Source organism: Cyanistes caeruleus, chromosome 4 (assembly GCF_971803275.1).
Source record: "Cyanistes caeruleus chromosome 4, bCyaCae1.hap1.1, whole genome shotgun sequence".
Taxonomy (NCBI): Eukaryota; Metazoa; Chordata; class Aves; order Passeriformes; family Paridae; genus Cyanistes; species Cyanistes caeruleus.
In genome coordinates this window covers 41587955-41610061 of record NC_141704.1, presented here as the reverse complement: position 1 = coordinate 41610061, position 22107 = coordinate 41587955, and the positions used below count along the sequence as shown (strand labels likewise).

The following is a 22107-nucleotide window of genomic DNA, read 5'->3' as shown; positions in this document are numbered from 1 at the left end:
TTTATATTTGAAGGTATTGACAGTTATTTACATAACTGTTAATATGTATATTTTCTGTTTGGTACACAGCTACTTCTAAAAATACATGAATGAAAAGTAAGCAAAGCTACAGAAGGGTGAGCTTAGTACTATTTTATACCCTAACCTCACATGGATACCCTCAGGAGTAAAAATACCATTCCTCTGTGTGATCCGTGTGATTGCATGCATTCTGACAGATTAAGTATGGGGGCAAAGCAATCAACTCATATATTTTATTATATTCCATGTTTTACAAAGATTCGTTATTAAATAACCTTCTGAAATATCTCTTAGTGTGAGAACATGTATTGTTTTATTTATTTACCATCTGGTGGCCTGTGAACTCGGACCTGTGCAAGTCCTCTTTCTTGAAGAAGGCTTCCCCTTATGAAATTGCTGTAAATCTGACCATACCAAAGGAAAATAATTGCACATGTAATGATTTATTCTCTCAATATAGAACACACATATATAGCAGAATAATATAAACTTTACATAATTGTTAATAATGGTATAGGAACCAAATTTAGGCAGGTCAATAAAATGCAAATGTTTATTAAATAACGCGAATCAGTAATAAAAATGTGCAAGTCTCAGGATTTCAGCTAAAACAACTGAGAAATTGAACAAGTTCAAATGTCAGTCTACAGGGTATAATTTCATTACTTGCAGACTTTTATAAACTCAACTGCTTGCAAGAAACTAAATTTAATTGGAAAATAAAGATGGAGAAGGTTCTGCATAAGCATATTTTGCCCTTTCCTCTACAATTTTTAATGGGAATTTTTTTTATTTCTTTTTTCAAACATGAAAACCCAAACACTGATTTTTCTTCTTAAGGAAACTGAAACCTGAAAAAGACATTTTTGTCCATAAAATTCAGAAATTTGTGTATGTGTTGGCTAAAGGGTCAGCATTCTTGCCAAAATCATGTGTTCGTCAGAAGAGTTTGAGGGAAGGATATGCTCTTTTTATTTAACTGAAAACTAGTTTAGCAATTGAAAAAACATTGACAGAAAGTATTTCTTAACACCAATAATAGGCCAAATACTGTGTGACTTAGGCTGTCCACCCAAAGGAACAAACACTTTTTTCATCTTTCTGCTATCAAACATAGTTTTAAAAGCATTTAATGACAGTGGTGTCCAGGATAATAAGTTTTCATGCTCTGCAATCCTATTCTTATTTTTTGAAGTACTTTAAACCTTTCTCCTTATTTCTCTGCAGTTGAAACGCTTCAGGGAAAAATTTGAGTTCAAAAAGGAGTGGGGAAAAAACCAAGTTATTATATTTTTGGTTGCACAACTAATTTCGTGTTTCATTTTGCTTTAAAGTAAATACTATAAATGAATACTTTGCCTTTTAAAGCAATGAGATTTCTGAGGGTTTAGATTATGTAATTATCTGAAATCCACAGAAGAAGCCTGTACTGGCTGAAGCCTGCACTTTGCTGCTCTAAAAGAAGTAATGATTTAATTTAGCTCTTTCTTTAATAAATATGTAAAAGCCAACAGTAACTCTGTTTATAAAAGAGCAAATACTACATCCCACAATAAAAAAACAAACAAAAAAAACCCAACAAAAACACCTTTCCTGTTTTGACCTTAAGGAACATTTTACTGTGTGGTCTGGACAGGTACTTCTGATCAAATTACAATAATGAGTCAGATTTCATCTCTGCTTTGTGTTGTGAATAGGGAAGGCAATTTATGTGGAATCAGTTTGGGAGTCATCCTGTATAAAACAATGTACTTTATTAGAGGACCCTGCAAGAGATAGCAGTTCGTGTAATGATTTGTTATCAACACAAGTTACCCTTCTGCCTCATGGCATGAAGGCTGGATAAATCATGTTTCCATACCCAAGCAATACAACTTCAGTGTGTACAGTAGTCTTGGGAACACCTGTACACCAACCTTGTCATGCCAATAAAGATTACAGATCAAAATGCTTAAATAATTTACCAGTTTTACATCAAAGAGAGACAGATTCTGACAAAACAAAACAAGCTAGAATAAACAGAATACAGAGAACAGGAATTTCCTGTAAAAATCATTGAATTCTCCAGATGTCACTGTGTAAGTAAAATCTGAAAAAACCAAAGGATCACTTTAGCATCCTGTAAAATGTGATCTTCTGTTTGAACATTTTCGTCCAATGCTGCATAATGTGCATTTACCATTGCATTGCCAGGTTCAGTTTTAAAAGCTATATGCTTTTCAAATGGTGTGAAACTGAAATGTAAAATGAAATTTAGTACTGTATTACGTACAGAAGAAAAGCTTATTAGACTTCAGAAATAGTTAATAAAATCCAGTATTGAGACAGAAAATAGATTTGCAAAGCAGAAATACGAGATAAGACTTTTGTCTCAATCAAAAGGACTTTTCCAAAATGTGTGAAATGTAACAGAGAACAAGGTTACATTTTTGTCTCATTTTTAACAGCTTGCGAAAAAAAAGTACTCGAGCCAAAATGTTGCCTTTAATGTTATTTTCAATATTCCATCATGATTTTTATCAGTCATCTCCCTTTATAACGAGGCCTTTTTTCTCTTTCCATGTTGGGGCCAGTCTTACTACAGAGCAAAACAGATCTTCATTTCCTTTTTCATTTTTAACCTAGTCACATGGTGAGAAGAAACATAGCAGTCCGATGTGTTCCCACCCTCTTTTCTCTTTTGTAAAATGAGACATCAATAAAACCCTAGATCATTTCAAAGTGTTAGTTACAGAATATCTAGCTATCCTAGGTGCTAAACATAATGGGAAAATCACAAGCCATGTTTTAAAGAGCATCAGTTTTCAACTGATTTTACAAGGACTACACAAAGAAGGTGAAAATAAAACAAAGTATGTTTAAAAGAAAAAGAAAAATATTTGAAGGAAGACTTCTTTCAGTATGGGGGAAAAAAGCTAAAACAATAAAAACCAAGACTTTTTAATAGGCGTGGGGGAGGTACTTGTAAGCAGTTGAAAAGAATCAGAAAATGAGAAATCACAGGGTGAAAAAAAGTTTAAAAGGTGAAAATAATGAAATGTAAATAAATGAAACATAAATCAGAACCAGACTGGCTAGAATAAATTGAGCAGAATTTACAAGGGAAGAAAGAAATAAAAAGAAGCAGATTTATTTCAGAACTAAAGGCCCTTCAAAGAAATCCAAAATGCATAAGAAAGTTGACCTAAGTGAAATGATGTGCAGTTAAAACTGGAAACATAATTAAAAGTTAAGTGGTTGGAAATATTATTATGAACAAAAATCTGAATACTTAAAAATTTAAAAGAACCATAGAATAAAAATTAACACTGCTGACTGAAATATAAAACTAAAAGTAAATAAAATATAATTTAATTCAGAGTGCAAAAATAATACGGCACAAAAAGCTGCAAGAGTTAAGTTTGTTCATTTGTAAAAGCTACTCCAGTGGAAGAGATTTGACCTTCATTTTACATAATACAATCAAAATGGGAAACCATTCTTTTCCATAGGCAAAACCAAAAACTGTCACTTTTTATTTGCAGCACAGTTATGTTTGGGTTTTTTGTTACAATATGTCAACATAGAAGTTGGAAACACACTAAAAACACAGATCTCTTATTTTTCATTCTACTGGCATTGCTTTGGCAAACACATACCCTGAAATAAGCTAAGATCATAGTCCGTCTTCCCTGATGCCTCGTGATAACAGGCTCGGTATCTTCGACTCTCTCGACTGACAAGTGCTTACAAATGGACACAGAGGCTTGTTCATGCAAAAGCTGACTTTTTTGCATGCATTTCTATACCAATAAAAAATTAGTATTTTTTTTGATGAGAGGAAGGATAAGAGAGAAAAATCAAGTTTCTGTCAACTTCCCTGAAATTTTGTGAAAGATGACATTACATTTCCTTAACTGATAAGCTAGTCAGGATGAAGTACATCTTTATTTTATGTACTGTTATAGGCTGCTTGAGGCAGGAACCTGTTCTTTTTCTGTACTCATAGTGAGTACAGAATCTGAAGATTGCATATCTGGTTCCTACAGAGAAAGAATAGATGTTTAACTCACCAAAGACTTCATGACAATCTGGTACCTAGGTTTAAATGCTCTTTCTTTTCACTTAAGAGCTCTACTAACTTCAGTTTGAAATCAGAAAAAAAAATACAAAGCTGCAGTGTGAGCCTGGTAAAATGAGGCTGCCAGAATATATTTCAGATATTTATACTTACTCTGTTTTTAAAGATCTAGATCTGTTAAGTTTTTATTCATAGTATTGCCTTGAATTTACTGCCTATATTAAACATCTTTACAATAAATACTTCTATTTCTTGTTCCAGTGTAATTTTCTGGTTATAGTATATGGATCAGAACTAAGAAAAATCAACACATCTGAAATTAAAATACCTTCATTTACCTTAAAAAACCCAAACCTTTAAGAGCACAGCATGAAGTTATTCTGATCCACATTTACAGTAAGAATGCATGTGACAAAGAGACTTTCAAAACTTAAAATCTTATTAATGAGTATATTTCCTACTATTGGAATAATAATGCACCATTCTCTTTTTGAATAGAGTATTTTATTTCAAAGTATTACCTTTGGTTACCACTGTAGAAGCAACACCAGTGGTTTTAAAGTTACTTTTGAAACTTGAGTTGATGCCAGTAACAGTGAACTCGTGTTTCTTTTGAAAACTCTGAAATGTATGGAACAATTAGCTATTTGAAAAGATATCCTTAAACAGGAAACATTCCTTAATCCAACATGAAACAGAGGATTGCTGCTCTCCATACTACAGAAATATTTTCTAATTTCATATAAACAAAACGGAAATGAAACTGTTCTTTATGAGTGTATGCTTAAATGTATAGTAGCATATTCAAGGCTGGCATTGAGCAACAAAATTAGAGAAATTCATGTTGCCTGATGATTTGGCTAATGTTTTGATACTGAGAGACAGCCTTTTCACTATTCTCTGCAGGTCAGCTGGCACAAGCACTCATGATGGAGAAAAATGGTATTGTCTCATTTTGTTGAAAAAGATAAATGTCAAGGACAGCCTACGCTGGGATTGCAAATCCATCATGATTCATAGGCTAACATACAGGTCATAGGCTCGTCACAGCAATAAGAGCACTGACACAGTTTCAAGAGAAGATGATGCTTACAATGAGGAAAAGGAAGGATGGACATATGGAAGTGTAGCCAAAGGCTGAACTGCTGCAGATACGTGGACAAAATCCTACAAACTATATTCCACAAGATACAAGCTTGGTGTCAGGATCATTGAACTTTTTCTTGGTTTCTTTTTGCCATACTCTTATTATTTCAACAGTGCCAATGCTGCTGGGTTTTGATGCATTCAGACAAGGATTCTGTGTTGCTAAGACCCTTCACTGAAAAAGGAAGGGAATGTTTACTATGGACATTATGCAGCCTCCTCTTTCTCAAGCACAGTTTCTGAAAAGTCTTTGTGAAAATGAACTTCTCCTAAGGAGATGAAGGGAGGGGGGGAAAGGTAAAAAAACACAATATTTGCTCTTTTGTCCATTCTTACTGTGCCAGAGAGGAGGTTTGCACTTTCAAAAAATTAATGAGTCTCCCAGTTAGAATATGTCCCTATACTTTAGGATAATTTTCAATATTCTGTTTTGTTGTCCCTAGTGAGTTAAATCGCCTGTATCAAGTGTTATTATGTTGTACAAAAGCTGTCTGAAGAAACACTATCAAAGTTTTATGACAAAAGGTATTGAATTTCCAGAAAGATGATTAGCTGCTCCTTGTCACAAAACTGATTCATGATTTAGAAGTTTTAGATACAGTTCTTAGTTATCTAGAGAGAATGAACAGATATGAATACAATGTGCATTTGTCACAAAGTTGAGAGGACAATTAAAGTACAAGAATAAAGAATACAAAGTAATCTAATAATATGTATGTGGTTAATGATTTTTAGTATGTTTACTGAGACAAAACATGAAATTGTTTTTCATTAAATTTGTAGATGACACACAGAGAGAAAGAGTATTTATATTCAATTTATTTGGCAGGGTTTGGCAGCAGAGGAGCTGCTGGGGTGGCTACTGTGAGATCAGATCAGCGTAACACACCACAGTCTTTTCTGGTGCCACACGTGGGCTCTGGAGGAATTTGAGAAAAGGGCAGTAACCAGAAGAGGTAATGGGCAAATCTTGATCTGAATATTACCAGAAAATGGAATATTTGTGAGGACTGTTTTGTAGCTGTAATGTGTTATAGGGACAAAGAATGTGGTGTGCATGTGTTGTCCACCAGCGTTGGTGCAGTCATGATACCAGTTCAAATTTGGTGGATAATGCTCTTCATCAATGTATGTGAGGTTTGTGTAGACTGTGTGATGAATGTATATTTTAATGATAATTTTAAAATACGTTCTTTGCAGAGGTGAGGGGGATATCTGGGGGGCAGATTACCCAGTGCAGGCAGAATAGATGTAATCTGAAAGATGCTGCAGCCAGTGGGAGACCCACATTGGAGCAGCTCTGGAAGAGTTGCAGTGCATGGGAAAGACCCTTGTTGAAGAAGTTCATGGAGTATTGCATCCCATGGGAGGGCCCCACAATGGAGCAGGGAAAGGGCATGAGGAGGAAACAGGAGCAGACCTGAAGCATTATGAACTGACCACAGCCCCATTCCCTATCCCCATGTCCCACTCAAGAGTTCGGGGGGCAGAGGTACAGGAGTCAGGAGAATCTGAGCCTGGAAAGAAGTGGCTGTGGTGAGAAGGTGTGTTTTGTTTTGCCTTTGCTTCTCACTATCCTACTCTGTTTCCAATTGGAATTAAACTAAATTATTCTTCTTCAATTTTAATCTCTTTTGCCTGTGACAGTAATTGGTGAGAGATCTCACTCAGCCCATCAGTTTTTAATCTTACATTGTTCCCTTGTCCTGCTGAGGAGCAGAAGCAGCAAAGTGTCTGGGTGGGCACCTGACAGCCAGCCAAGGTCAACACACTGCAGTACTGAACAATGAAAGGGTAGTTTCTTACCAGTATCCTGTTCTCTGCAAAGTCTGTGCAGTTAAAAATAAAGTCAATAAGCTACACAAAACTGGAGGGCGACTTTCAAAGCAGTGACTAAGAAAAAGGTACAGAGAAAACCAGATGAAAGATAATTGATTGAAATTGCTTTCTGCTAAGTGCAATTTTTGGGAATATAATGGTGAATTTCATACGTGTAAGCAGAGCATAAGGGTTGGGAGATGCAGGTGTAGATACTGTGATTTCCTACTGCCTTTCTCTGTGTGGCATTTGTGAAATAATTTTCTAATAATTTTCCACTTCTATTTATTCAAGAGAATATCATGTTATCTTGTTTATTCAAGAGAAAAATAAGGTGATTGCATTACTTTCTGTAGGTTTGTGTGGAATAAATTTCTTAAAGTACAGACACCTGTAACAGGCAGAAATTTCACAGTGTACAGTGACTGGAGGCCTATATAAGACAAATCCAGACTAATATTGAGGAGTTCCTTTTTAACACAGAGCAGCTAGCCATTGAAATAGCTTTCCTATGAAGCACTGAACATTATGTCATATATATATATATATATATATATATAATCTGAAGTCTTTAAATAAAGGCTAGATCATTTTTCTAAAATGTCTCTAACTCAGAAGTTGCAGAATGGATATATCACCAGTTCAAAGCCTACAGCTTCTACAAGCAGGTCAAGCTATGATGATTCCTTATAGACTTGGAATCTGTTAATTCTTAAGAAGTACATTAAATGTGAGTGGTAGGTTGGAAAAGTAATTGCCAAGAACAATGAAACTTGGACACAAATTTAGTGAAGTGCATGTAGAGGTGAAAAAGGCAAACAGACTTGTTTTATAAACACAAAGGTCTGCATCCAAAAAAATATGTGGATTCAGCGCGTGACCAATGATTTTATTTTAATGCATCTTAATATGGATTTCATCTTCTAAGATGAACTGGAGAGATTTTTAAGAAAATCAGCAATTCTGTAGGAGAAAGTTTCTTTTTTATTGTGGTATTTGCATTTAATTATGTACATTTTTTGTCTGAATTGTAACATTTTAGTCAATAGGTGCAAATGGCAAAGGGAACATGATGCAGGACACTCAACTTTCTGAAATTAGTTCTAGAATAGGGTGAAGCCAGGTGCTTATCACAAACTACATTGTATATATAGTTGCAGATCATTTGTTACGACTGCAGCCATGTGCCTCCATTCAGGCTGAAACTTTCACTCTTTTTTGGAGGTTTAGAGAATGCTTAAAAATGAAGAAAAAGTTCCTCATAAATTTATCTAGCTTGGAACAACTACCATAGCATTTCTCCCTGGACTTTTCAACAACAAGAAGCTGACTTTTATGCAGCTGCTGACAGCAGAAGGAGAAACCAGCAAGGATAAGTTGTCTACCATTAAACCTGGAGCAAACTTAAAATTAAGCAAATAGTGAAAAAACTCTTATGGCTGAAACCATACAAATGTTTTGGTTTGGGTTTTTTTTTTTTGCTTTCCAGTATGTGTATTCTATCAGAGTAACCATATGTTTTTATTATATTAACAATAGTGAATTGCTTCAGAAAATAAAAGTGATTAATGATTGTTTTGCCATTGCTCTGTACTTTACCATGTGGTTCTTGCTATGCTTCAATTTCAATGCAAGCTTTATTGCCAGCAGCTTTGTTCTACATCCTTCTAAGATTGCTTTTACACAGTAGGAATAGCAAGGAAAACTGCCAGAGGAAGGCCAGACTTTTCACATAGCACCTGTGCACACAAGAGCTGCACATCCCTGGTTTGTCAGAGGGCAGACCAAGTTGATCAGTATAGCTCCCTTTTAAAGACAGTGTGTCTTGTGGGGAAACAATGTCTGAAGTTTGACATCCTGTTATGAACTTCCTCATCTGAAAAACAGAAATTAGGGTTTTTCTGGTTCATATGAGGGCTATTCAGATTTGGGAGTCACGTACAGACAAAGTTATTTATTATGAAGTCCATTTTCCTTTCTGGTTTGATTCTTCCCGCTGGCTTTAGCAGCCTACCTGGTCTAGCCAACTGTGTAATTTCCTTTGCTGGATGGCATTCACAGGCAGATCCTTTTTCACCTCCACACTGGAACAGAGTTTTCCTGGAGTAGTTCTTCTTTCTCAGAATTGAGGATGACAGTTCAAATGTTCTTAGAGCCTTTGCTAAATGGATTTTGGATGGTCTCTTAAGAACAGGGAGAGCTGGATACTGATCAGGATGTCTTGCTGTACTAAACTAAGATGCATGGGTGCAGCAGCCTTAACCTTTTTTTCATTTTCTTCTTGACTGCAGGGAAAAGCATTGTATTAAACCACAGCAGTGTAGATTCAAATACAGTTTGGCATTTCAAAGGCAGAGTTTGGAATAATTTTATGATAAGTATCCTTTGATTCTTTCTCTTCTTGTGGGGCCCACCAGTTCACTACCTACCTGCCTAACTAACTAACTAACTAATTAATTAACTAACTGGCCAACTCTTAACTAAACTGGTGCTAAACCCCCATCCCTGCATCTCTTAGAATCTAGGAATTTCAACAAGTGGAGCTGATGCTTTCCTTGTGCAATAGGTGAAGTGGCAGTCAATGACACATTCCAATATTATATCCTGCTTCTAAACAATGTTTTTCCTGTAAAGCACATTTACAGTAATCCTACATCATTAAATCTTTTAGTATTCATATTATTCATATCAGCTGATTTCTAATATCTTTTACCCTTCAAAAAAAGTTAGAAATCTCTTCCACGTGTGATTACCCAGATAGCTGGTTGTTGACTGTGTGTGAGTCACTGGGGGAAAGTATATCACTACTTGTGAAATTTTAGAAGATACACCACAGTTCTCATTGTGTGGTTTTATGAAGTTATGATGCATTCAGTTGGTTTGCTTCAAGCTATCTATTATCTGGTTCCGTTTTACATGAGGATAAAGAGTACTTTCCAAGTAAAAACCCAGACCATTTATTATATCAAATAATTCACTTCTATCCATGACTAGAAGGTAAGTGGGCATTTCTTTTCAGTAGCAGAGGTAATGAAATTTCTTCCTGGCTCATATTTGTGGATTGAAACAAATAGGTGCAAAGTTCTCAAGCAAGGGGTTTTTCACCTTTGGAAATACTCTCCCTTCATATTTTAAAATTAAATTTATTTTCTGTATGTAGAGAAAAGAAATTGAAGATCTAGTGATAAACTGGCTTTTTCTGAATTTTGGGAGGGTTTCTGTAGTCCCTTGTTACTAGACAGAATGAGACACTACAGCACCTCATGTAATTTTTTTCTGTTTATTTGGCTGGCAGTACTGTAAACCTTCAGCAGCTACATGGCTATGCTGCACTGTGTCTTTTTGTGTCCATGAGCTGTATGTTTCCAAAGCTCAGAAGTCTGATTCAAAGAAACCGTGAAAATGCACAGGCAGCAGAAATGACAACCTACAATATCTTCTGTGGTTCACCATGGATGGGAGCCATGACTTCTGACTCCCCTTATTTTGTGTGGGTGGTCACTTGACAAGTTATCTGCAGAGATATTACTAACACACTGATACTTCTATTTGAAGTCCAAGCCTATCAGTTAGAATGAAATCATGCTGAAGAACAAACACATTTTATGAGGACAGTGAAAACTTTCTTTGAAATTAAACTTCGCCTCATGAAATCCACAGCTCTGGCAAATGTCTCCAAGTGGATGACCTATTCATCACCAGCAGTCTCTGTAGCTGGTTGAGGAAAACTATCAACAAAACACCTCATTCCCATGAGCATCAGAACATCCCTGCTGCCAAAAATAGTCTCATTTTTATGACTGCATAACCTGCCAGCTTCTAAATATGACTATTATCCACAACACTGTGGAGAAAAACTGCTTTGATTTTGTGAGCTGAGTAATCGCAGATCCGCGTTACACAACAGTCCTAATAAGAAATCCAGGTCTCATACAGCCTGCATTTCTAGGAAGAGCTGCATGTACGTTAGTCACAGAGGTGTTTTACTTCATGCAAAAGCCACCAAAACTTCTTGTACCAGTCTACATATGGTAGAGTTTTTCTGAAAACGCTAAATTTATTCTCCCATTACAAATAAAATCGGGCATTAATAAAAGGTTTCAACATCTGCTGTTCTCACCCTGTTTCTTTGATTTTTTTTAATTTTTATTTTACTGGAAATAACTGGGGGAAATGTGATATTTTCAAGAAAATGTCAGTACCAAATAAGCATCTTTCTACCTCAAAGAATTTCTAAGCAGCTATCAACTACAGCTTGTCAACTTCACAAAATGATAACAAAATCCCAAACCTTCCTTGAAACCTGCACATAAACCATTATTTCTGTCCTGCAGTTCTCTGAGTTCTCTGCAGCCTTGCCTGCATTCCCCTGTATGTGGTGTGACTGAATTAAGCCTGAATTAAGAGTGCCAAATTATGATGTTGAACTTCTTGAGAAGATCTCCAGCTGATGTCCTTGCTGGATGCTTTTTCTAGTTCCATTCTGTGTGGGGGCAGCCTTACGTATCACGCTGTCTAAGCCATTCATAATTGATTACCTCAAGCCTCTGTCCATAAAGCTGAAATATTATGCACAACACTGTATTGAATGGGCTGGATGCACACTTATGACTACACTTGAAAATGAAATGGGTAGACACTCTGCCCAGAATATAGTGCTCTATACTGCCATAATGGACGAAACATAATAGAGTGTCACAGAAAACTCTCAGGCATTTCTGTCATTGAGAATAATGGTTTTCATGAGGATAAACCGATCTGTCTATCTCTGTACCAATCCATATTTCTGTCTTCATTAATCTATTTCACAAGAGATATGCAATGTTTCTCCAAATATGTTGCACAGATTGAAATCTGTGTTCTTATCAGCAAATCTTTTGACCCAAAGCACTTTTACAGTGTAAATTGAAGGACTCATGAGAAATTAAAATCTACATTTGCCCTACCAATCTGTTAATCTGAGATGGTATTTTACTATTTTGGTTTGAATTTGTTGGCAAACTTCTGACTGAAAGGCTAAAAATTAACTTGAATCTCATTCTGCCTTGGGAGTGGCACAGTTTTATTATTTTGCATATCAGGTAACTCTTAATGATCAGATTTACAGTTTTACTACTTCACTCCCCGTGTAGTCATATACTGCTAGAAAATTGTATCAGTAGATCAATGACTCCTGCCTTTACAACGACAGTTTCTGTCCTGACCAGCCACAGCCTAACTAAAAAGTGAAGTTACTTATGAACCTAACTATGAAAGTGCTAAGCCAGCTTCCTTCAGAGGAAGTGGGAGCAGATATTTATGTCTCAAAGTGGCCCAGCATATCTGGCTTAAGATACAAGCAACCTCACCTGAGATCCCAGGCTATGAAAAATATATATTTTTCATAATATATTTTAGCTAAGTTAGATGGTGGTGATTGTTTTTGGCAGAAAGGAAAAGTCAAGGGATTCTCCACTGTCAGTGGAGCTGGCTGAGTCTGATACTGACTGCAGGAGACCTAGAACTTTATCACTGCAAATCTGATATACCTTTCCTTCACTTGAGTGTACCTAGAATTCCTTTATACCTTCTTAGAATGAAACTCAATGTAAAAATAGAATAATAATTATTAACTAGAAAAAGAATACTCACTCTGCTATTTTGACTCTTTAACCTAACAGTGAAAAATTTATTATTATTGTTATTGTTAGTTATTATGGGAATATTAAGATATGAGTGGCAATATATTCAGAATTTATGTAGAAAATGACAGGTAGTAGAGAGATGAATTAAAGGAAATCACACAAGAAATCTCTGTCAAAGTTAGGTTTAGAACTAGTATTCCCTGATGCATAACTCTGTACTTGGACCTTAAATTCTCTCCTGTCAGATACTTGTTGCATATGCAAAACATGTTTCAAGCTTACATTTTATACCTGTCCTGACATTCTTGGTGCTCAGCTGTTTGGCCATTTGTGCACCCTGTGTCACAGCTCCACATGTGCTGTCCAGAGCTCCACAGCACCTGCTGCCAGACAATCTCTTTGTCCCAAAGCACGCTCTTGTGCTATATATAACTGCACATCATCAGGAAATGTCAACATGCACTTGAATTTTCTACTTCTAAAGCAAAAATACCCAATTAATTTTTTTTCCACCTTAAAAAAAAATGTAATAGGAGAAAAAGATAGCTAAACCCCTCAATTAAACTAGGGAACTGCCTGTTCCCTCTGTTAGTTGAAGAAAAGCTATAAAAAGCCCCCTATGGTAAACACATTTCCAAAGGGTTATAGGGCTAGTCAGCTCTGCATTAGGTATGTGAAATTGTATCAGCATCCAGTGTCTCCTAATCCCACATAATACATTTTAAAGTAAGGACACATTTCTTTCTTTGTCTTCATAAGGAAAGTGTCAGCTTCTTTCTCACCTTTCCAGTGACCGTGATGTGATCTTTGTTTCAAGCACATCTGTCCCACACTTCATTTGTTTCCTTTCTAGTTTCTTCCTTCCCTGCACAATGGAGATCAAACATCCTATTTCCTGGGATATTTGTGTAAATACAGATTTAAATTAAAAAAAACAAATTAAAAAATAGAAAGCATTCATCATGGATCTCACAGTGATGGGAAGGGGCTAAAATGATCCAAATTATTTTTGCTTTCTCATAGGCTTAGACCTTTTGGAAAATTAGTTTTATTGAAACATCAGCAAAGGGGGAAGTCCTGTGTATGTTGTGCACACCCCATGCACTGCCTGCTGCTTTGAGCACCAATGACAACCCAACCCATTCCCAATTGCTGACAGCATCCTGCCTCCTGTAGATTGGTACCTGCCCCTCTCCAGGGGTAGTGCAGTGCCTGGGAAGGGGGAGTATCCCATAGAAATTGCACACAGTTCTACCTGCACAAGAAGAATCCTCCCACTTGCTGATTTGGAGGTTTTTACAAGGTTACCAAACATTACTCATGACAAAGATGACAATCTTTCAGCTTTTGTAACTAACCTGTCTCACTGGAATCAATTCCCAAATCTGTAATCTGTTTCTATTTTTATCTTCTTATTATTTTCTTTTTTTTCCTTTTTTTATTTATTTTATTTCTATTTTTATGAAAAGAGATGAAAAGTTAAAGATGGGGAAACACCAACTTACACAACCACCTACAAGCATATTCTTCCCTCCCATGAAAGATATTGTCCTGGGAAAGGATTTTTTTGCAACTCAAATAACTATTTTTAATGGCACCTGTCAATGAGTAGAACTGTCTCCTTCATGTAGAAAGGAACTAGCATTTGCCAGCAGAGATGGATTTTTCTAATGCTGGTGATGATGAAGCTATATTCGTTCAAGGCTAGACTGTCAACATAAATTAGAAGCCAGAGCGCTGTAAATCAAAAAGTTACTGGCACACACTGCACAGTTTGGCACAATTTTATGACATGTGAGTCAGGATGTGTAGAACATAAAATATTCAGAAACCAAAATCTTCATTCCTGATGGTTGCACAGGGATGTCTTCAAAGAGTTAAGCTGTGTGACACCCATTAAAGCAAACAGAGGTTTAAAGCTTAAATCTTCTGTCCCACTTCCAAGACTTTCCACATTGTAGTGTGACTTTCTTCATACAGAACATGAAATACCATATTTTCCCTTTAAAACCTGAAGTCAACAAAATGAGGGGTTAATCCCTTTAGTTTATGATGCACTACCTCACCTCCTAAATATCATATACATAAAAAATAATAAAAAAGATGAAGAGAGGCATTATTTTCTCAGTTTTGGAGTGGCTAACTTGTTATTTTTTCTTTTAAGAAAGGCAAGTGAAGAGGAGTATGTGAGCATCACAGTTGGTGTCTCATTTTGTTGCTGTTGCATTTTTCTCCCCATTTTAACAATTGTAATAAATCTGGGTTTAGGGAGATGCAGACTGGGGAAACAGTGATGCTACCCCACAGGCTGCTTCTGTCCAAAAGGGGAACTGTGAGACTGTTCAAGATCTCTGAGCTTGGCTCTTGTTCTGTTTGCATTAAAGAATTACATCCACATCTCGCTAAAGATCAGTATTCATTTGTCCTTTCTCAGTAAAACACTCTCTCGAGGGAACAGTAAGTATCTCTCACTGGGTATGTTTATCTGTACTAGTGTCTGTCAGTACCTTGCCTGAACCAAACCCCAGTTTTTTTCATTTTTAGGCACAGTTTTAAAATCTGTTATACCACATGCTGAATTTCTGAAATATTTTGCCTGGGCAGCACTCAAAATTTCATACATGTCTGTAAATGTGCTAGGAGTCAAATCTCAAATCTGACTTTGACAAGTTTGCAGTCTTTAAATAAATGGCTTGCCATACATTGTTAAATAAAATTAGATATTCAGTATTATGACTATGATGATGAAAGATCAACAGCACACTCAATCCCACTTCAAGACAGGGAAACTTCCTGAGTTAGTTCAGCAGTAGCATGCAAGCAGAGTTAAAAACTAAAAGAGTGGCAAATAATTATATTCACTTTGAAGACAGGATATGGCTCCTCACAGTTTTTTCCAGACATTACTAACGTGCTTTAATAAGAATGTGCTTTATGAATTTAACACATATTGTGAAAGTTCATGTACACATATGATAGGCTTTCTATTGATAACAGGGGATTTGAGAACTGCTCCTTCTAGGCCAAAATTTAGACTATCCAGTCATACATCTCTGTCTTGGTGTAATGCTGCATGATTGAGCAGCTACAATAATTTCATTACTAATGAATGAGAGCTGTCCATTCCCTGTCCCACTCCAGCAGTCTATTCCTTTCCTGACTGTACAGCGCCTCCTCCCTCCTTCACCTGTGCTTCCACTCATTTCTTCCTGTGATTAATCAGTTTGATTCACAACTTAAGAAAAAAAAAAGTAATGGGAATAACAGAAAAATCAGTTTTCTGGGCTAATGAAATGGATCTGTTCGTGAAGGTGTGATGAATATGAAAGTGGGCAGGAGTGAGAGTAGGAAGATTAAAAGAATCTCTTCCTCCTCCCCTTCACCAAATTGCTAGATTTGTTCAGTTGCTTGTTCAGCACATCCCATAACAGGTGCTTCAGCTAAGAGTGGTTTGAAGTGTTGCAGAGAATGAGAATTAGATGTCTGTGTCCTTCACACAGACAATACAAAGAGATGCAGGATGTGTACGCAGTCAGGGTGTGCTCTGGACCAGATGTCTTCTGACCTGTGCAATACTGGCACAAATGTTTTCTGTCCAGCACAGCAGCACAGGCTCAGCTTCTCTGCATTCAAACTGCAAAGGCAATTAAGAAAACAAATGTAGATAATTCAACAATGATTTTTTTTGTGTGTGTAAAGCTGCTTCTGTGAACTCCAGATACTTCAACAAACTGTTAAGTCCTGAAGATTGCCAATTCTGTAAGGGGTATGGAAGGATATGCATGTGGAAGGAATATAAAATAAAATATATTGACATGAAAGGATACAAAATGTAATCCTGAAAACAGAAGAAAAAGGCTGTGTAACGAAGCTTAAGATTTCTGATTCAGTTTTGGTTTTAATGAGTGCTATAGAGGCATTATTTAGTGCCACCAGTGTTTCTTATGTGGCTGTATGGCCATATATTTGTACTCCATGTGTTGTCTAATTTTCAGCTACCTGATAAATGTAAATTATGTAAAACTCTTAAGAGGCTGGATACTTTTGCAATTGTTTATTTGTTCATAAGATAATTTTCACAGAACTGAATATTTCTAAAGCTGAAAGCAAAATTCCATGTTTGTTTCTTTGGTGGCAGTGCAGGTTTGAGCAATTTCTGCTCTCAGCCCTTCCTTGCTGTCTCCACACCACCACATCCATTGTGCCAGCACAGCTGTTTGTGCAGATTGTGGTGAAAATGGGAACCATCTGAGAAATCCCAGGGCAGCAGAGAGGAATCAAAATCAAAAGGAAGCTTATAACAATGTGTGAATTAAGATGTATGTGAGGCTAACCTTGCATTGTGACATCTATGGGGTCTATGGAGGCCTTGTTAAGTTGACCCTAAAGGATCTGAGGTCTAGGGAAACTTTTCGAGTCTCTTATGAAATTTCAAAATATGTCTAAAGAACCCTCTTATTTATCTGATTCAAAACATCTTTCTCTATCTAGGGACCTTACTTTTTAGCTGTTCGCTGCTTTGAAGATTCTTTATGGAGCAATATTAAACCTAGTCAAAAATAAACCTTCCTGAAGAGTTAAGATAGACCCTTAAGTGCCAAGTGTTCCATCTCCTGTTTGCTCTTCTCTCAGAAAGTAAGACAAATTGTAGCTAGATACATGTTCATGTAAATATTAGGTAAAGGGAATGTGTACATACAATCTTTGCAACATACTTGAAAGCTTTTTTTTTTTTTTTTTCATGTCAGGTAAGCAGTTTGTCTGATTTTGCTGCCTATGGGAGAGAAGAATATTCATGACAGCTTTCTTAAATGCAATATCCATATAATTAAACACAGTTTTATTCAAAATATTTTACGCTTGGACAAAGCCAAACATTTAATTTCTGCAGTGACCTACAGACATTGATGTCTCACCCATCTGTTGGGCAGTTTCTCCAGAGTGCCTCAGTTCCTTCTTTTGTTGGTAACAAGGGGCTCTGTCACACTTAAGTCTCACACCAAATGTTGCCCATTTATAGGCATATAATTTTGGAGCACTTCACTGTCCAGATGCTTTGCATATGGGAGGCTGGGTATCTGGTTTTCATTCCAGGGACCAGGCAGTAAAATGCATATCTTTTAGGTGTTTTGAGATTTTGGTTAATTTCAAGTCTATGAATAATGGTTGGAACTATTCATATTCATTTTGCTAGGCAAATGCCCAAGAGATTTACTAAAATGTTAAATCACAGTAACACAGTGGTCTCCAACTCAGAGCTTTTAGTCACAAACTCATTTTTCTTCACCTCATATTCTCATACATTGAGTTTTCTGTGTTTTTAAGTAATTATTTTTCTCCTTAAACCTTAAATACATGGCAAAATTTCACTGCTATTTTACCCTGATAATTTTGTCTTCAGATCAGACAGCTAAAATGAAGTCATTTTGGAAGGCTGCATTTCCTTAACATCTTTCCCCAGAACATCTCAAAATGCATTATGAAAGATAATCAAGCTCTTTGGTATGTCAGAGACGCTTGAAGGGAACTTAATTCTGCTCAAGACATTATCCCCAGCCCAGTGTTCTCCTGTCCTGATTCATTCCTCCTCTCTCCTTCTCCTCCTATGCAAACAAAACTTCACCTACCCTTGATTCATACCTGTTAAACAGCTGTATCTTACTGCAGACTATTTCTTCTAAAGGTTTGATTACACCACACTTCACCAGCCATCAAAACCTGTTTTCCTTCTGAAGTCCTTTTTTTTCCCCCCGTACCCCTTTATCTTTTTTGATCAACTAGTATCTGTCAATTTACACTTTGTCATTTATTGAATGAGTCTTATTTCCTCAGTATCTTTTTCCTTCCTCTTTTAATGTAGTCCATTTCAGTTTCACCCCCTTTCATCAATCTTTTGACATGTTTCTTAATTCTTCTTTAATTCTTTATTTGCAGGACTGCAAGCATGACTCTTTCTTTGTATGTGTTTCCTTTTTGCTTGAATCAAAAATCTGAAAAGCAACTAGACTTGCTTTGAAGGAAATTTCCTTTGCCTTTTCAAGGCATTCTTCTTTAAACTAATCAGTTCAACTCCTTTCAGTTAAGAGAGTATCTCATATCTTTGAACTTCTAGTTTTGGAAAACATATTTCTCTTTTTTCACCTGTTGTATTTCGTTTGGACATGAAAGATTCAGAGAGCATCACAAAACCAGAAAATTACATGGGACTGAATAAAAAAGGGAGAATGTCTGTATCTGTTTTTTCACTGAATGTATTCTTTATCTTAACACACTATTTTAAAGACTATGTCATGGGAACTCTCACTGCAATTCTGTATACTTTGCTGGATAAAAATCACTAAGTCATGTACTGATGCTGATTTCAGACAAGGTTGTCTTGGTTAGTCTTTTTCACTCATTTAATTGTCATTTAATTGTTAATGATGAATACAGTATAAATGGAAGATACAGTGGTTTTGTCAGAGGTAGTGAGAAACACTTTATACCTTCCTTACCAAAAGAGTTAAACAGATGCCCAGGGCACATTTACCAGCTGTACTGCTCTTAAAAAGGTACCAGATGTCTCAGTAGCTGATTTCCTCAGAAGCAATGGTGCAGGCCAGGGTCACTCCTTCAGCTGCTGCCTCTTCTCAGTGTTCCTTGCTTCCTCCCCAGCACCTTTCATCTACCTCCTGGCAACTTTAATCATTTACTGATGATAGCAGTGAGAAGCATTAAAGTTTTTAATATAATTACCAGCGTTAGTAGTAATATGAGAGTCAGAGGTTCTCTTATGCCACTAATTGGTCGACTAATTACTTTGCTAATTCAAGAAATAAAAATAGCAAGTACTAATATATTACAAAAATAATAATAATAACTAAATAATAAATAATAATAATAAAGTGTGTTAAAGTACTGTTTCTAAATACTAACTCAAGAACCTACTGCATGCTGTCAAGACCCAAAATTGTACTACTTGGCAATGGGATACTGACAGCTCAGTTTTGCTTTTGATACCATTAAAAATTTGTGAGTCTTGAAAATAAAAACCCAAGTATATATATGAAAGCTGCTGAAAGAACAGATTATTAAAGTTCTGAGCTTCAGCAACATCATGGTCATTCAGAAATCTTGTCTTGATAGATAACAAAAATGCATTATTCTGCCCTTTTCAAAACCCCGAGCATTTCATTTCATCAACAGACATGACATACGAGCACCATCAAGTGGCGAGGTACATAAATTACAGCTACTATTCAGACCTTTTTTCCTCAAACCACGGAATCTAACTAGGCATTTAGATGTTTATATTAAAGTTCCTGCATTTTTTAAAAATTCACGTAACTATCTGTCTGCTCACTTCTCAGAGATGTGGTAGAAGTAGAAAGCTTTTAGGTGCATGTCACCTAAACAGGGCATTTGAGTGTTTCATGGTGGTTAATACGGGCATTTTCAGAGTATCTAAAATTCTTCTGCAAACACATCTTTTTTTTTTTTTTTTTCTCTGCTCTGTTCTGACAATCATAGCCGATTTCTCCCTTGTGTGACAAGACCACTGTTCCCCTCACGGAAAGATAGGGATGCACCAACTAAACTGTATCTGCTGCTTCCTGAGAACAGGGTTACAATTGCTCAACTCTTCTTTCCCCTTTTTCATGTTTATTTATTTTTCTTTTTTTCTTGCCCCATTTTTTTCTTTTCTTCACTGCATGATACTCTGTAAGATATCAATAAAACTTTGATCCATCAAAACACATGCACTAAAAATAGGTATTGAGTCTGTATGTTTATCCTGCACGTCACTGAATTTGGGAACCTCTGCTGAAGAGTATAGAGGTAATTATGTGGCCTTCATTTGTGCCACATTAATGGTGACTGATTCTTTTAAATTTCTGCAGCAAAATCAGATCCCAAAAATAATACTGGTTAAAGGAACCTTATGACTTCTGCAATAATGATATTGGAAATCTATTTTCGCTTTTCACACAGATGATTTTGCTCTTAGGCCATTTCCTAAGAACAAAATTGTGTAAGACTCAATTAGAATTTTCTTTCATTTTAAGCATGACTGACTTTTGCAATGATCTCTTCCTTAAACCACCCCCCTTACCCCCCAGATTAATTGTAGCTATGACTGACAGGACACGCATTCTGGCTTTTAAGCAGGTAAGTATGAAATACCTCTCTTCCGCCCTCTTCTTTTACTACTTTGCTCCCAAAGTTGAAGTACCAAGGCAGGCTAAAGTCCCTTGGTTTAACAGCAATTGTACATACAATTTCTTTGCTTCAGTAGTTCTTTCATTAATATGTAAGAACCTGGATGTCACACCTTATAGCAATTACTTTTAGATTTTTTAAATCTTCACATCTGGCTACAGAACTTCTGCACTTGAGTGTGTTCAATCACAGCTATTATCAAATTATGAATTGAACATCTGACAGTAGACAGGACATACATTTTGGGTTTTCTCAAGCCTGAAATATTTCATGAAGCCAAGGTGATGTGCTAACTGGAGTTAATAGGAAGCAACCAATTGAGAACTAGTGGTTTAAATGAGTGGAAAATCTTATTAAAAGTGTTGAAGTAAAGAGCAAAAGGGCAGCTATATATTCCCCAGCAGAAGAATCTCCAGCAGTTGGCTAAAGCAGCATTAGTCCCTGTTGTGATGCATTAAACAGAAGTAGCTGTTGCACTTCAGTAGTAAGATCTTGCTCACACTCATTTTAACAACTCTTCTGTAGCAGCAAACATTTGACCGTGACTCTACACTGAAAAAAAATAAGAGTTTTTTTAAGTAAAAGCATATGTCAGTGCAGGTAACTCATCTGTAAGAACAGAATTCTGCACTCTGTGGACTGGGCACAGAGGTGTGCGTGGCACCTACCCGAACAGCCACTTTAGAAGCCTGATTTATGATGGAGATCTGCTGTTGCTCTGCCCCATCAGGAATATTTTGTACATGCCTGCTCTGTCTCTAATGGTGAGCCATTACATGCACACCAATATTGCCAATACATCAGTTATAAAAGAACAAGCTGCTTAAATTATGCCAGCTCTACCCCATAGGTTCCAATACATGCACTTTAGAGGACTTCTTGAAATGCTTTTTGAGGTGCACAGTTTCTATCACATATAATATAAACCTGATAATTAAATATAGATTTTTGTCAACTAACACTACTAGTTCAACTTTCTGATGATTGGAAATTATTTCAAAAGCTCTCAGGTTAAAAGTGGGAAATTATCTGAGATTATTCTCCTGTGACAAAACAGTTACCCATAAGGAATTTTGTCAAGTTGCTAAAGTGCTTTGGTTTAAGATTCTGCTCCTTTTCATTTATTTGACATAACTTTTCCGTCCTGACATGGTTAAAACTGTAGTCTCAAGACACAGAGCTACAGAGACCTGCATTTACATCAAATAAATTAATCTGGTTCTTTGATGCCGGGACAAC

At 36.3% G+C, this 22107-nt stretch overlaps 1 long non-coding RNA gene across 1 annotated transcript in view; it reads left to right on the top strand.

Moving 5' to 3' along the window:
• LOC147653596 (uncharacterized) overlaps positions 1-22107 on the top strand; it is a 70422-nt gene that overhangs the window by 40404 nt on the left and 7911 nt on the right. Inside the window, exon 2 of the long non-coding RNA XR_015286500.1 lies at positions 6057-6183. This is a non-coding gene — a long non-coding RNA (uncharacterized LOC147653596). The remainder of the gene's footprint in view (positions 1-6056; positions 6184-22107) is intronic.